The sequence below is a fragment of the Paramisgurnus dabryanus genome, chromosome 19, assembly GCF_030506205.2.
Source record: "Paramisgurnus dabryanus chromosome 19, PD_genome_1.1, whole genome shotgun sequence".
Lineage (NCBI taxonomy): Eukaryota > Metazoa > Chordata > Actinopteri > Cypriniformes > Cobitidae > Paramisgurnus > Paramisgurnus dabryanus.
Window position 1 is genome coordinate 33,245,720 of NC_133355.1, and position 13,169 is coordinate 33,258,888.

The 13,169-nt window shown below is 40.9% G+C and overlaps 1 pseudogene; it reads left to right on the forward strand.

Annotated features, from left to right (window-relative positions):
- The first annotated feature begins 6,260 nt into the window (after positions 1-6,260).
- Positions 6,261-9,322, forward strand: LOC141281053 (uncharacterized; annotated as a pseudogene).
- Positions 9,323-13,169: the final 3,847 nt, after the last annotated feature.

Genomic DNA, 13,169 nt, shown 5'->3' on the forward strand with positions numbered 1-13,169 from the left:
TTTACCAAAAAAGATCAACCTGTTTGTAAAATATTTTTTCTTTTTTTTCTTTTTTGTAAAACAGCTTTATGTTTTTGAAAAGTTTTGAGATATACAGGCACTTAAAATAAAGTTCATGGTGTATGTACTAATTTCCTTCTCAGCTCTTTCCAGCTGTTGATTCAACTGGTTTATACTGTTTATATATACTGAATAAAGCAGTAAAATTTAAGATCAAAGTCCATTTGTGTCCACAGTACATTGTTTGCAACGGCTTGAACCTTCACTTTCATATTGATGTCATTTCCCAGTTATGCCACATTGTTCATAAGTGTTTCAAAGCACCAAGTCACCACTTTAGTTGAGGGGCCACACACATGATGAAGTCATTGATAGTTAATGCTTAGTTAATGATGACCACTTTATTTGAATGCCCACAGAATTTGTATGTTCCTAGTTATGCCACATTGTTCATAAGTGTTTCAAAGCACCAAGTCACCACTTTAGTTGAGGGGCCACACACATGATGAAGTCATTGATAGTTAATGCTTAGTTAATGATGACCACTTTATTTGAATGCCCACAGAATTTGTATGTTCCCAGTTATGCCACATTGTTCATAAGTGTTTCAAAACACCAAGTCACCACTTTAGTTGAGGGGCCACACACATGATGAAGTCATTGATAGTTAATGCTTAGTTAATGATGACCACTTTATTTGAATGCCCACAGAATTTGTATGTTCCCAGTTATGCCACATTGTTCATAAGTGTTTCAAAGCACCAAGTCACCACTTTAGTTGAGGGGCCACACACATGATGAAGTCATTGATAGTTAATGCTTAGTAAATAATAGAATATCTGATGATTTATGTACCACCACTACTGTAGCTTTATCCACAATGGGTGGTGAAGACCGATTTTTTTGTGAACAGAGAAAACCTCATGATCATGTGTAATAAATCATAATTCATGATGATGTACTCCTCTTAGTTAATGTTTTAATTAAGGTGTTGTTCATCCATGAAGTCATGAATGAAAGACGTTGAACTTGTGTTAGTTCTTGATGATTCATGAGATATTAATGCATAAATGAATGCATATTTCATGCATGAATTTATACATGAATTCATGATAATTCATGTACCATTACCGTAAAGTGTTACCGAGATTTATATCCCCATGTCGTTTTTGAACTATACTAGAATCCTTCACCTCTCCCCACTGTAAAAAAAGTAACTTTTACTCTGAGTAAATTTAAAATGAGTTAAGGGCGATATCCAGAGATGGGACCAAGTCACACATGTGCAAGTCTCAAGTAAGTCTCAAGTCTGAACCTTCAAGTCTCAAGTAAGTCCCAAGTATTTTTTTCTTGGGCAAGTCAAGTCAAGTCAAGTCACAGGCTATGTCAAGTCAAGTCAAGTCAAGTCCTGTAGTAGGTCAAGTCAAGTCCAAGTCAAGTCAAGTCACGTATATTACCTTATTTTACCTGCAGAATCTGATCTTAGTGAAGTGAAAAGACAAGATATAACTGTCAGTAAATTACAATAATTTGGATTTGCATTCTAAATACTCATGTTCAGTAAAATACATCATGGAATCAAACTAAATTTTAACTTCGTAAAATTATTTATTTTTTACTTCTCCCAACAGTTTGAAATGCTTTAAATTTTCAACATTGAGTCCATAAAACAAATAACATCTTAACATACAACAGACTCCTCTCTGAACACCTCCCTCTCTCAAGCACAGTTTATATACAATATATACTCTCTCTCTCTCTCTCACACACACTCTCACACACACTCACACACACACTCACTCACTCACACACTCACTCACACACTCACTCACACACTCACTCACACACTCACTCACACACTCACTCACTCACACACTCACTCACACACTCACTCACACACTCACTCACACACTCACACACTCACTCACACACTCACTCACACACACACTCACTCACACACACACTCACTCACTCACACACACACTCACTCACACACTCACTCACACACTCACTCACACACTCTCACACACACACACACACACACACACACACACACACACACACACACACACACACACACACACACACACACACACACACACACACACACACACACACACACACACAATATCCATAAGTCATTACCTCTTTTACAAGGTATTGCACTTGCAAAATATAAGATTTGAGAGGGTCTTGTCTGCAAGCCGAGCACGATGTGGCCTCATGATGATCCCACCATGACTGAAGACCCTTTCAACTGGGGCACTTGAAGCCGGCACTGAAAAAGCTCTCATTGCAACAGGGAAAAGTACAGGTAGTATACCCCTGTTTGCATCCCAGAAGGACAGACAAGCCTGCCCACAACAAAGACTCAAATAGTTATTTAGTTGTGTCTCTGGGTTGGTGGTTGTGTCCTGCTTGGGGCGTTTTCTGTATGAGAATAAGCCAGTGCTCTCTTCCTCCTGGTTTTCATTTCCAACCTCTTGGAATACAGGACTCTGGGATGTTGTGTTAGGTCGCACCTCACGTAGAATCAGATCTAATAAAAACAAAGACAAAAAAGTTAAGTTAATTTAATTTAAAGGGCAAGTGTGAAAGCCCATGATTGTTAGAAAGTGAACTTCATCATTCATTATTTCACAGCTCAGTTTGATATGCTTGCAAAATCAGCTCTAAAAATGTATTATATTATTATTTATAGAACTGCTGTGAATTTAATTTCCATAATTTGATAATGGTGATATGCCTAACTGTATATCATGTAAAAAAATCACTGACCTTTCACCATGTCAACAATTTCATTCTTTATGTCATCAGTGACAAGCACATCATGCTGAAGCCACATCATGGAGAAAGCTGGGTCCAGGAGAGCTGATCTGATGTAGAGTGGGTCAGCAAATGGCAGCTCTTCTCCTGATGCTGCTGATAACATTTTAACATTTACAAAGATCCCCCGGAATCTTTTCTTGAGAGAGCATTGCAGGCTATGGATCATGCTTCCTAGGAAGCGCACTTGCTGTTTGAGTTTTTCCAAATGGTGGTTTAGTGACAATACACAGGGGAGGACAGAGCTGACCGTCACAATCTTCTCTCCCTGAGTAAGATCGGTGGCCTCGGCAAATGGCTGTAGCACATCACAAAGCTCTTTCATCAGATTCCACTCCCTAATTGAGAAGACCAGCTCACTATGGCCTGTGTCCTGAACAACACTGCACAGTTCCTGATGACTGAACGAGAGAACTGCCTTGACTTGGCGGAGAGTTGAATTCCACCGTGTATTCACAGCAGCGGGTATCCCTCGCTGCCCAAACTTATCTTCAAATGCATCTTTAAAGGTGCTGGATGTATGCAGGAGAGAGCTCAGTTTGGAGCATTTTGCAAAGGTACTGTTCATGATCCGTGCATCCTTGAGACCATCACCAACAGTTAACTGCAGCGTATGGGCAAAGCATTGCTGACGTTTAGGACTTCCTCTGTTGATCATGCGGTCCACAGTCTCCAATTCAGCTCGGGAGAGGTCTTCCCACAACTCTGCATCATCCAGATTGTCGTCATCAGTTACTTCACCATCTTGCTCTTTTGGAAAACACACTGTAAATGCTCGCTTCATATTGGCAGCATTGTCACAAATAACAAAGTCAAGTTTTTGTCTGATGCCATATTCATCACATATGGACTCAAAGGCTTCTGCTATCCTTTCTCCTGTGTGAGTTCCTTTGAATCTGTTACAGGCAAGCAAGTATGATTTCAGCTGAACTCCCTCAGATGTTACCAAAACATGGCCAGTGACTCCCAAAAAGCCACGCATTCTCCGGTCTGACCAAATATCCACTGTAACGGATACATGATCTGCACAAGAAAGAAGCTCTTTTATTTTCTCTTTAGTCTCTGCAACAAGGGATTCTATCTTTAAAGTAATTGTCCTACGACAGGCAGGCTGGTACTTGGAGTCAGCCACAGACATGAAGTGTCGGAAATGTTCATTCTCAGTGATTGAAAGAGGCATGCTACATCCTATCACCAGGTCTCTTAGAATGGCATTTGTTATGGCCTTCTGTCTTGGATGATTAGCTGCATAGGCTTCCTGAGGACGAGACTGGAGGAACTGGGAAATTGCAGGCTGTGTAGCATCAGTGCAGGCGTTTCTTGCCCTTTCATAATCTGCATATCTGTGAAACAGAAGCAAAAACAGGAATGGGATGTACTGTATGGTCGGGCAGACATGAAAACATGTTATATGGTTAACAAAAAAGTTGTTTGAGGCTTTTTGTAGTTTTTATTCACTAATTAAATATTAGTATATTTTATTTCTAATTTTTATTTAATACAAATGTTATATCACTGTCTTCAATAAACTGTAATCTATCAATTTATGGTGTTTTTTATTTTTGGGGTATTTTTTAATTTATTTACCTCTAGAAGTACCAAATTGCCTTATGTAAATTATGCTTATTTTTATGTTATATGTAATGTTTCTTTAACTACTAGGGGTGCAATGGATCACAAAATTCACGGTTCGAATCACATTACAATTTTTAAGGCACGGATCAGATCATTTTTGGAACATTTGTAAAAAAGAACATTTGCTCATTAAGTAGGGCCTAAAATTATCATTAGGTACAGAAATGGAATCAAATAAATCATAACACAGTCTTTATTGTATAAATTAAATATAATTATTATTTTTAGAGCTTCAGAAGTGATTTTCTCTTTGGCTTGGGTTGTTTGATTAACATTAATGACACAGACTTAAGTAGGTTAATTGAGGTTACTGTCTCTTTAAGACCAAATAAGCACATACTGGTTTCTGCTTCTAATCTATACACAAACTTTAGACATAAACAACTCTTTTTATTAGAAAAAGAATACTGTGGAGATCATTTTGTTTGTTTGTACTGTACCCTGTCAAGAACAGAAAGATTCTATGTTGCTTGCTTTTTTAAACACTTCTCTCTGTGTGTGTACTACTGAGTGCCCTTAAATGCACATTAAAAACAGACAGAGGGCGAATTACAAACGGCGCAGCATCATCCCACATAAAAGCGTTACATTATTTTTCATTGCTCTATTCGCCACATGTATTTTAATACACACTGAGATACGCAACTCTCTAAGATTTACACATCAAGAGTTCTAAATCTGCTGATTCTTGACGTCTGATTGGAGCTGGACATTCAATCGCACGTGCGTTTGTTGTGCATAAAGTTAACTGCTCACTTTAGCGCCTTTTTGCGGTTAAATTCAATTGTTTAATCACTTGAATATTAACATTTGCAAACCTTTGAAACACTTTCCTATTTGCATATTAATCCGCGAATCACATGCGAGACGAACCGTGGGTGATCCGTTGCAGCACTACTACCAAATAACCAGATAACAATAACAAATTGAAAAGCACTTACTGGGCAGAATGAGTCTTCAGATGACGAACGAAATTGGATGTTGTCATCAGGCTGTCTGAGATTTGAATTTTGCATGTCTTGCAACACGCTATTCTTCTTTTTCCATCCTTTGAATAATTGTTGAAGCCGAACGCGATGACCCTCGGTATCCCTCCGGCTGACATGTTGATGTGCTGTCTGATCTAAGTGGGCGTGGTGTGCGTAAGGTACGAAAGGGCGTGACTGATGATAGTGTCGTGATCCAGTCACGAAAACTTATTTCTGGGATATTTGGCTTGTTAGCTGTACACTCTGTCACACAGCAGCTTTTAGGCATTATTCTGTTTTTGTTATGAAATGACAACAAATGACAAGGAGGCGGCCTCTCGCAATACAAAGTCAATGGAGACGGTTGGAGATTGTTTCCCCCTGGTGGGCGTGGTTTTTAGGTTATGACGCGCTGCGCTCTGTCTCTATTCAGCCTGCGCTCCAGCTGGGTCAACTTTTTTTTGTTATAATTTATATATTTTATATTCAAACTGAAAACATGATTTGATAAACACTCAAGTCATTCAAGTCATCGTGTCTCAAGTCAAGTCAAGTCCCGAGTCTTTAACTTCCAAGTCCGAGTCAAGTCTCAAGTATTTTGTTTTTTGTCAAGTCAAGTCACAAGCCATAAAAATAGCGACTCGAGTCGACTCGAGTCCAAGTCACCAAGTCACAAGTCCCCATGTCTGGCGATATCCCCTGCGAAGTCGGAGCACCTAGGGAGCTCGCGGTTGTCGCAGTCCCCACACTCAGGTGAGTGTGCCTCATCGCGGTGCACCCATAGGTGGATAACTATGATTATGAAAACCTCAGTGAAAAGGTCTCAACCTGCTAGAGGACTAACTCAGGGCGGGAAGAGGCGTGTAAATAGTTTTGATGTCACTTCTGGGGGAGGACAACCTATGACGTCTCAGCGACCGAAGCTTTTGTCCCCCAAATACCGTACTAACATTGCAACATGGAATGTTAGAACCCTTTTCCAAGTTGGAAGAATTCATCAAGTAGCTGCAGAAATGAAGAGACTGAAGATAGAAATTGTTGGGTTAAGTGAAACGAGGTGGCTTGGAAGCGGTAAAACAACCCTGCAGAGTGGAGAAACCATCATTTACTCTGGCCTCCCAGAAGATCACCCAACACATGTAAGAGGAGTAGGAATCATCATGTCAAAGATAAGTGCACGGAGTCTGAAGGAATGGGAACCCATCTCAGAGAGAATCATCATGGCGAGGTTTACATCCCGCTGTCAAGACACAACCATCATACAGGCATATGCCCCTACCAATGATGCAAGTGAAGCAGATAAGGAACTGTTCTATGAACAACTGCAAGCAACCATGGCCAAACGCAAGAAGAGGGACACCACCATCCTCATGGGTGACATGAATGCTAAAGTGGGATCAGCAGATAGTGGTAATGAGAGAGTGATGGGGAGGCATGGTGTTGGAACCATGAACCACAACGGAGAGCTCTTTGTCGACTTCTGTGCCATGAACGACCTGGTAATAGGCGGCACCTTGTTTCCACATAAAGAGAGCCACAAAGTGACCTGGCGATCACCTGATGGATCTGTTGAGAACCAGATAGACCACATAGCCATTTCCAGAAGATGGCGTGGAACCCTTCAAGACTGCAGAATAAAGAGAAGCGCTGATGTTGGCTCAGACCACCATCTACTCTTGGCCACCTGCAGGATACGCCTCGCAGCCTGTAGGAAGAAAATATGGAAGACAACAAAGTTTAATGTAGAGAAGGTGAAAAAGCCGGAAACAAAACAAGAGTTCTTACTCACCTTGGCAAACCGCTATGATGCTCTACGTTACAACTCAGATGAAGAAGAGGAGAAAGGTGATGATGAAGGAATTGAAACGGAATGGTCTATCATCAAAAAAGCATACACAAGTACATGTGAAGATGTTCTGGGAAAGATTAAGAGAGAGAAGAAGGAGTGGATGAGTCAAGACACATGGGAGAAAGTGAAGGAAAGACGCAGCCTGAAAGCAAATATAGACAACAGCAGAACCAGAAATCAGAAGGCTAATGCCATGAAGCTGTACAATGAAGCAGATCGGAAAGTGAAGAGAAACTGTAGGAGAGACAAAAGGAAGTGGATCTTGAGTTTGGCCACCTAGGCGGAGGAGGCCGCTTCAAAACATGACATGAAAACCCTTTACAAAATTACAAAAACCTTGGGTGGCAGAAGGAGACAAATAAACAAGCCGGTAAAAGACAAAGAGGGCAAATTGCTTGCAACAAAGGAACAACAAATGGAACGCTGGAGAGAACACTTCAAAGAGATCCTCAACCGTTTACCGCCATCAGATCCACCGGAAATTGAACCTCAAACGGAAATGCTTGACATACAAATCGAACCACCAAGCAAGGCAGAGATTCATAAAGCTATTAGATCACTCAAGAACGGTAAAGCTGCAGGACCTGATGGGATACCCCCAGAAGCTTGGAAAGAGGCAGGCAGTCTGTCTGTTGAAGCCCTCCACCCTCTCCTAAATAGAATATGGCAAGAAGAAAAGATACCGATAGATTGGAGGAAAGGTACCATCATAAAATTACCAAAGAAAGGAGACCTGAGCCAGTGTAAGAACTGGCGTGGCATAACGCTCCTCTCAGTTGCCAGCAAGGTACTCGGCAAAATAATCCTTAACCGGATAACAAATGCCATGGAACCCAAATTTAGAGACAACCAAGCAGGCTTCCGCCCAAACAGATCATGTAGTGACCAGATTGCAACCCTGAGAATTATAGTGGAACAATCTACAGAACTTAACTCGCAATTGTATGCTATTTTTGTTGACTATGAGAAAGCTTTCGATTCAGTCGACAGGACCATACTGTGGAAAATCCTGGCCCACTACGGAATCCACATAAAGATTATCAACATGATTAAAGTTTTCTATACTAACTTTCAAGCACAAGTATCCCATGAAGGAGACTTGACAGGGCCCTTCAATATGTCCACTGGAGTGCGACAGGGGTGCCTCCTAAGCCCGCTGCTGTTCATAACTGCACTCGACTGGGTGATGAGGGAGACCACTAAAGAAGGAAGGACAGGGATACAGTGGACATTGAGGGACATGTTAGATGACCTAGATTTCGCAGACGATCTCACCCTCCTGAGCCATAGCATCAGCCAAATGAAAGAGAAAATGCAGAAATTAGAGCGCATCTCGAGTCAAGTGGGGCTGGTAATAAATGCAACAAAAACAAAAGAGATGAGGGTCAAAACAACTGGGAAGGCCAAACCTGTGTGCTGCAGAGGAATAGAGCTGGAGACAGTGAAGGAATTTACGTACCTGGGGAGTGTCATTAGCAATGATGGAGGGGCAACCAAGGATGTCGAGGCTCGAAAAGGAAAAGCAAAGGCTGCCTTTGCCCAGCTAAAACCAGTCTGGAGGGCCAGGAGCATCTCTCTCAAAACCAGGCTGCGAATACTTGAATCAAGTGTGAAATCCATCCTGCTATACGGATGTGAAACATGGGGCCTGACACAACTTAATATCAAGAAACTCCAAACTTTCATTAACTCAAGACTACGCTTCATCCTTGGAATCTGGTGGCCCAGGAAGATTAGTAACCAAGACCTACTGGAGAAAGTAAGCCAGGAACCAGTGGAAATCACTATCAGAAGAAGAAAGTGGCGATGGATAGGCCACACTTTAAGGAAGCCGCCTGCATCCATTACGAGAGCCGCTCTGGAGTGGAACCCTCAAGGGAAGAGAAGGAGGGGAAGACCGCGGCTGTCTTGGAGGAGAGGGGTCATCAAAGACCTGACTAGAGCCAACACCTCATGGCAGGAGGTGAAGAAGACCACACATGACCGGAAACGGTGGAGACACTTCACAGAGGCCCTATGCTCCCGAAGGGGCGAAGAGGATTAAATGAATAAATGAAAGGGCGATTTATAGTCGTGCGTAGGTCCTACGGTGTAGCAGCGACGGCGTAGGTTCCGCGTCGGTTTTCATTTATACTTGTGCGTCGCCGTCCGCGTCGACGTGCAAACACACGCGAAACCGCTGGTTGGCAGTAATCACGCGTGTAACCACAGTAGCAGCAGAAGTCGTCAGAGAAGAAGCTAAGCAAGTTAACCCACAAACGAAGAAGAAATAGCAACTTCTTGTGTATAATTTGAGAAGACCAGCAATGATGGAAGTAAATAAACAGCGACTTTTGATGCAGATTGAGTTAAATCACTCCTCAACTTGGCTCATCTTTGTTTTCACTGTCTCAACCGGAAATACCTATGACGCAGTTTTTTTACCTGGTGGGAGGGGTTCTGGTGGACCAATCACAGAGCTTGCGGTCCGCGTAGAGCCGACGCGCTGTTAGGAATTTTGTGAGGTGCGCGTCAGGCTACGCAGAGCTACGCACAGGCTACGGATAGCCTACGCCGTAGCTACGGCGTAGCACCTACGCACGACTATAAATCGCCCTTTACTTTTTACTTTTCCTTGAGTAGATTTTTAGACCAGTAACTTTACTTTTACTTAAGTAAAATATTATTAAAGTAACTTTACTTTTACTTGAGTACAATATTTTATTACTTTTTCCACCTCTGCATATGTTCAACAAAAGGCTTAAACCCACATCAGAAAAGAAGACTGCTTCAATATCCATAGGAACAGTGATAAAAGGATCAATCTACTCGCTTTGGCAAGGGTAAAGAAAAATTCCAAGCAAGAAACCCACAAACTATCAGATCTCAAGAAGATTTAACTGCTTCTTTCTAAACCCAAAGAGAGTGCTGGCATCTGCTGTATTGTATGCTAATAGTATGTCTAGGACTCTTTCTTAAATTTAATAACAAATGTCAAGCAGAAACCTTAAACCCACATCAGCTATGAAGGCTGCTTCAGAAGCCATAGGAACAGTAATAAAATGATCAACCTACTCCTTTTGTTAAGGCAAAAGAGAGTTTGCAGGCTGGAAGCTGCACACAAACTCTATCAGAGCAAAGTAAGTAAATACTTGTCAAGAGAGAAGGCCTTTGTACCTTGAGGATTCGAACCTGGGTCGCCCTGATGGGAGAGTCAGTGCTCTAACCCCTAGACTATAGAGAATGTGTTGAAATTAGCCAGCTAAAACTGGACCTGTGTATTGCTGTATATGATCAAACTGTTGGCTTGTACAGTCAGAGTCACACCCACACAAGTTGACACATACATGAATACATTTGCTTAAAAGCACTAAATGTTTTGAGACTCTATCTAAAATTGTATAACATATGTTCAGCAGAAGCCTTTAACCCACATCAGAAAAGAAGACTGCTTCAATATCCATAGGAACAGTGATTAAAGGATCAATCTACTCGCTTTGGGAAGAGAAGAGAAAAATTCCAAGCAAGAAACCCACAAACTATCAGATCTCAAGAAGATTTGATATCTTCTTTCAAAACCCAATGAAACTGCTGGCATCTGCTGTATTGTATGCTAATAGTATGTTCAGGACCCTTTCTTAAATTTAATAACAAATGTCCAGCAGAAACCTTAAGCCCACATCAGCTATGAAGACTGCTTCAGGAGCCATAGGAACAGTAATAAAATGATCAACCTACTCCTTTTGTTAAGGCAAAAGAGAGTGAGCAGGCTGGAAGCTGCCCACAAACTCTATCAGAGCAAAGTAAGTGAATACTTGTCACTAGAGAAGACCTTTGTACCTTGAGTTAGTGCTCTGACCCCTTGACTACAGAGAATGTGTTGAAACTGGCCAGCCAAAAACTGGACCTGTGTATTGCTGTATACGATCAAACTATTGGCTTGCATGTAGTGTTGCTTTTTTTGTTTGGCTAAAAGAAAATATTGTTTTGTCTACACTACTACTAGGTCATTATACTATATGGGTTAAATAGAATTGCATTAATAAAAAGAGACTAAAATACAATTTCACTGACTAAAACTAGACTAAAATGTTATCAGTTTTCGTCAACTAAAACTAGACAAAAAAAGTCATGGGTTAGTCTGACTAGAATAAGACTATAATGCCCAGACTTTTAGTTGACTAAAACTTGACTAGACTAAAAGAGTATGAACGTGACTAAAACTAATAAAAACTAAAATGACAGCTTGACACAAAGATTAGACTAAAACTAAAATTAAAACAGGCTGCCAAAAACAACACTACTTGCTTGTACAGTCAGAGTCACACCCACACAAGTTGACACATACATGAATACATTTTGCTTGAAAGCACTTAATGTTTTGAGAATCTATTTTAAATTGTATAACATATGTTCAGCAAAAGCCTTAAGCCCACATCAGAAAAGAAGACTGCTTCAATATCCATAGCAACAGTGATAAAAGGATCAATCTACTCGCTTTGGGAAGGGAAGAGAAAAATTCCAAGCAAGAAACCAACAAACCATCAGATTTCAAAAAGATTTGATTGCTTCTTTCAAAACCCAAAGAGACTACTGGCATCTGCTGTATTATATGCTAATAGTATGTCCAGGACTCTTTCTTAAATGTAATAACAAATGTCCAGCAGAAACCATAAGCCCACATCAGCTATGAACACTGCTTCAGGAGCCATAGGAACAGTAATAAAATAATCAACCTACTCCTTTTGTTAAGGCAAAAGAGAGTTTGCAGGCTGGAAGCTGCCCACAAACTCTATCAGAGCAAAGTAAGTGAGTACTTGACAATAGAGAAGGCCATTGTACCTTGAGGGGTTCGAACCTGGGTCCCCCTGATGGGGTAGTTAGTGCTCTAACACCTAGAATACAGAGAATGTGTTGAAACTAGCCAGCCAAAAACTGGACCAGTGTATTGCTGTATACAATCAAACTGTAGACTGGCTTGTACAGTCAGAGTCACACCCACACAAGTTGACACATACATGAATACATTTTGCTTAAAAGCACTAAATGTTTTGAGACTCTATCTAAAATTGTATAACATATGTTCAGCAAAAGCCTTAAGCCCACATCAGAAAAGAAGACTGCTTCAATATCCATAGGAACAGTGATAAAAGGATCAATCTACTCGCTTTGGGAATGGAAGAGAAAAATTCCAACAAGAAACCCACAAACTATCAGATCTCAAGAAGATTGAAATGCTTCTTTCAAAACCCACAGAGACTGCTGGCATCTGCTTTATTGTATGCTAATAGTATGTCCAGGACTCTTTCTTAAATTTATTTAACAAATGCCCAGCAGAAACCTTAAGCCCACGTCAGCTATGAAGACTGCTTTAGGAGACTTAGGACCAGTGGTTAAATTAACAACCTACTCGCTTTGTGAAGGTATAATAGAATATGAAAGCTAGAAGCTGCCCACAAACTCTATGAGAGATAAAGAAGTGACTACTTGTCAATGGAGAATTCCACTCAAACCTTGTGGGATATGAACCTGGGTCTGCCATATGGGAGCATTAGGGCCCTAATCCCTTGACTACAGAGGATGTGTTGAAGCTGGGCTGCCAAAATCTGGTCCTGTGTATTGCTGCCTATGCTCAAACTGTTGGCTGGCTGGTACAGTCAGAGTCAACCTCACAAATACATGAAAACTATCAGATCTAAAAAAGATTTGTTGGCTTCTTTCAAACCCAAAGACACTGTTGGCATCTGATGTATTATTTGCTAATTTTATGTCCAGGAATCTTTCTTAAATTGAAACTTACATGAATACACTAAATGTTATGTCCAGTACTCTATCTTAAATTTGATCTCAAATGTCCAGCAGAAACCTTAAGCCCACATCAGCTATGAAGACTGCTTTAGCAGACTTAGGAC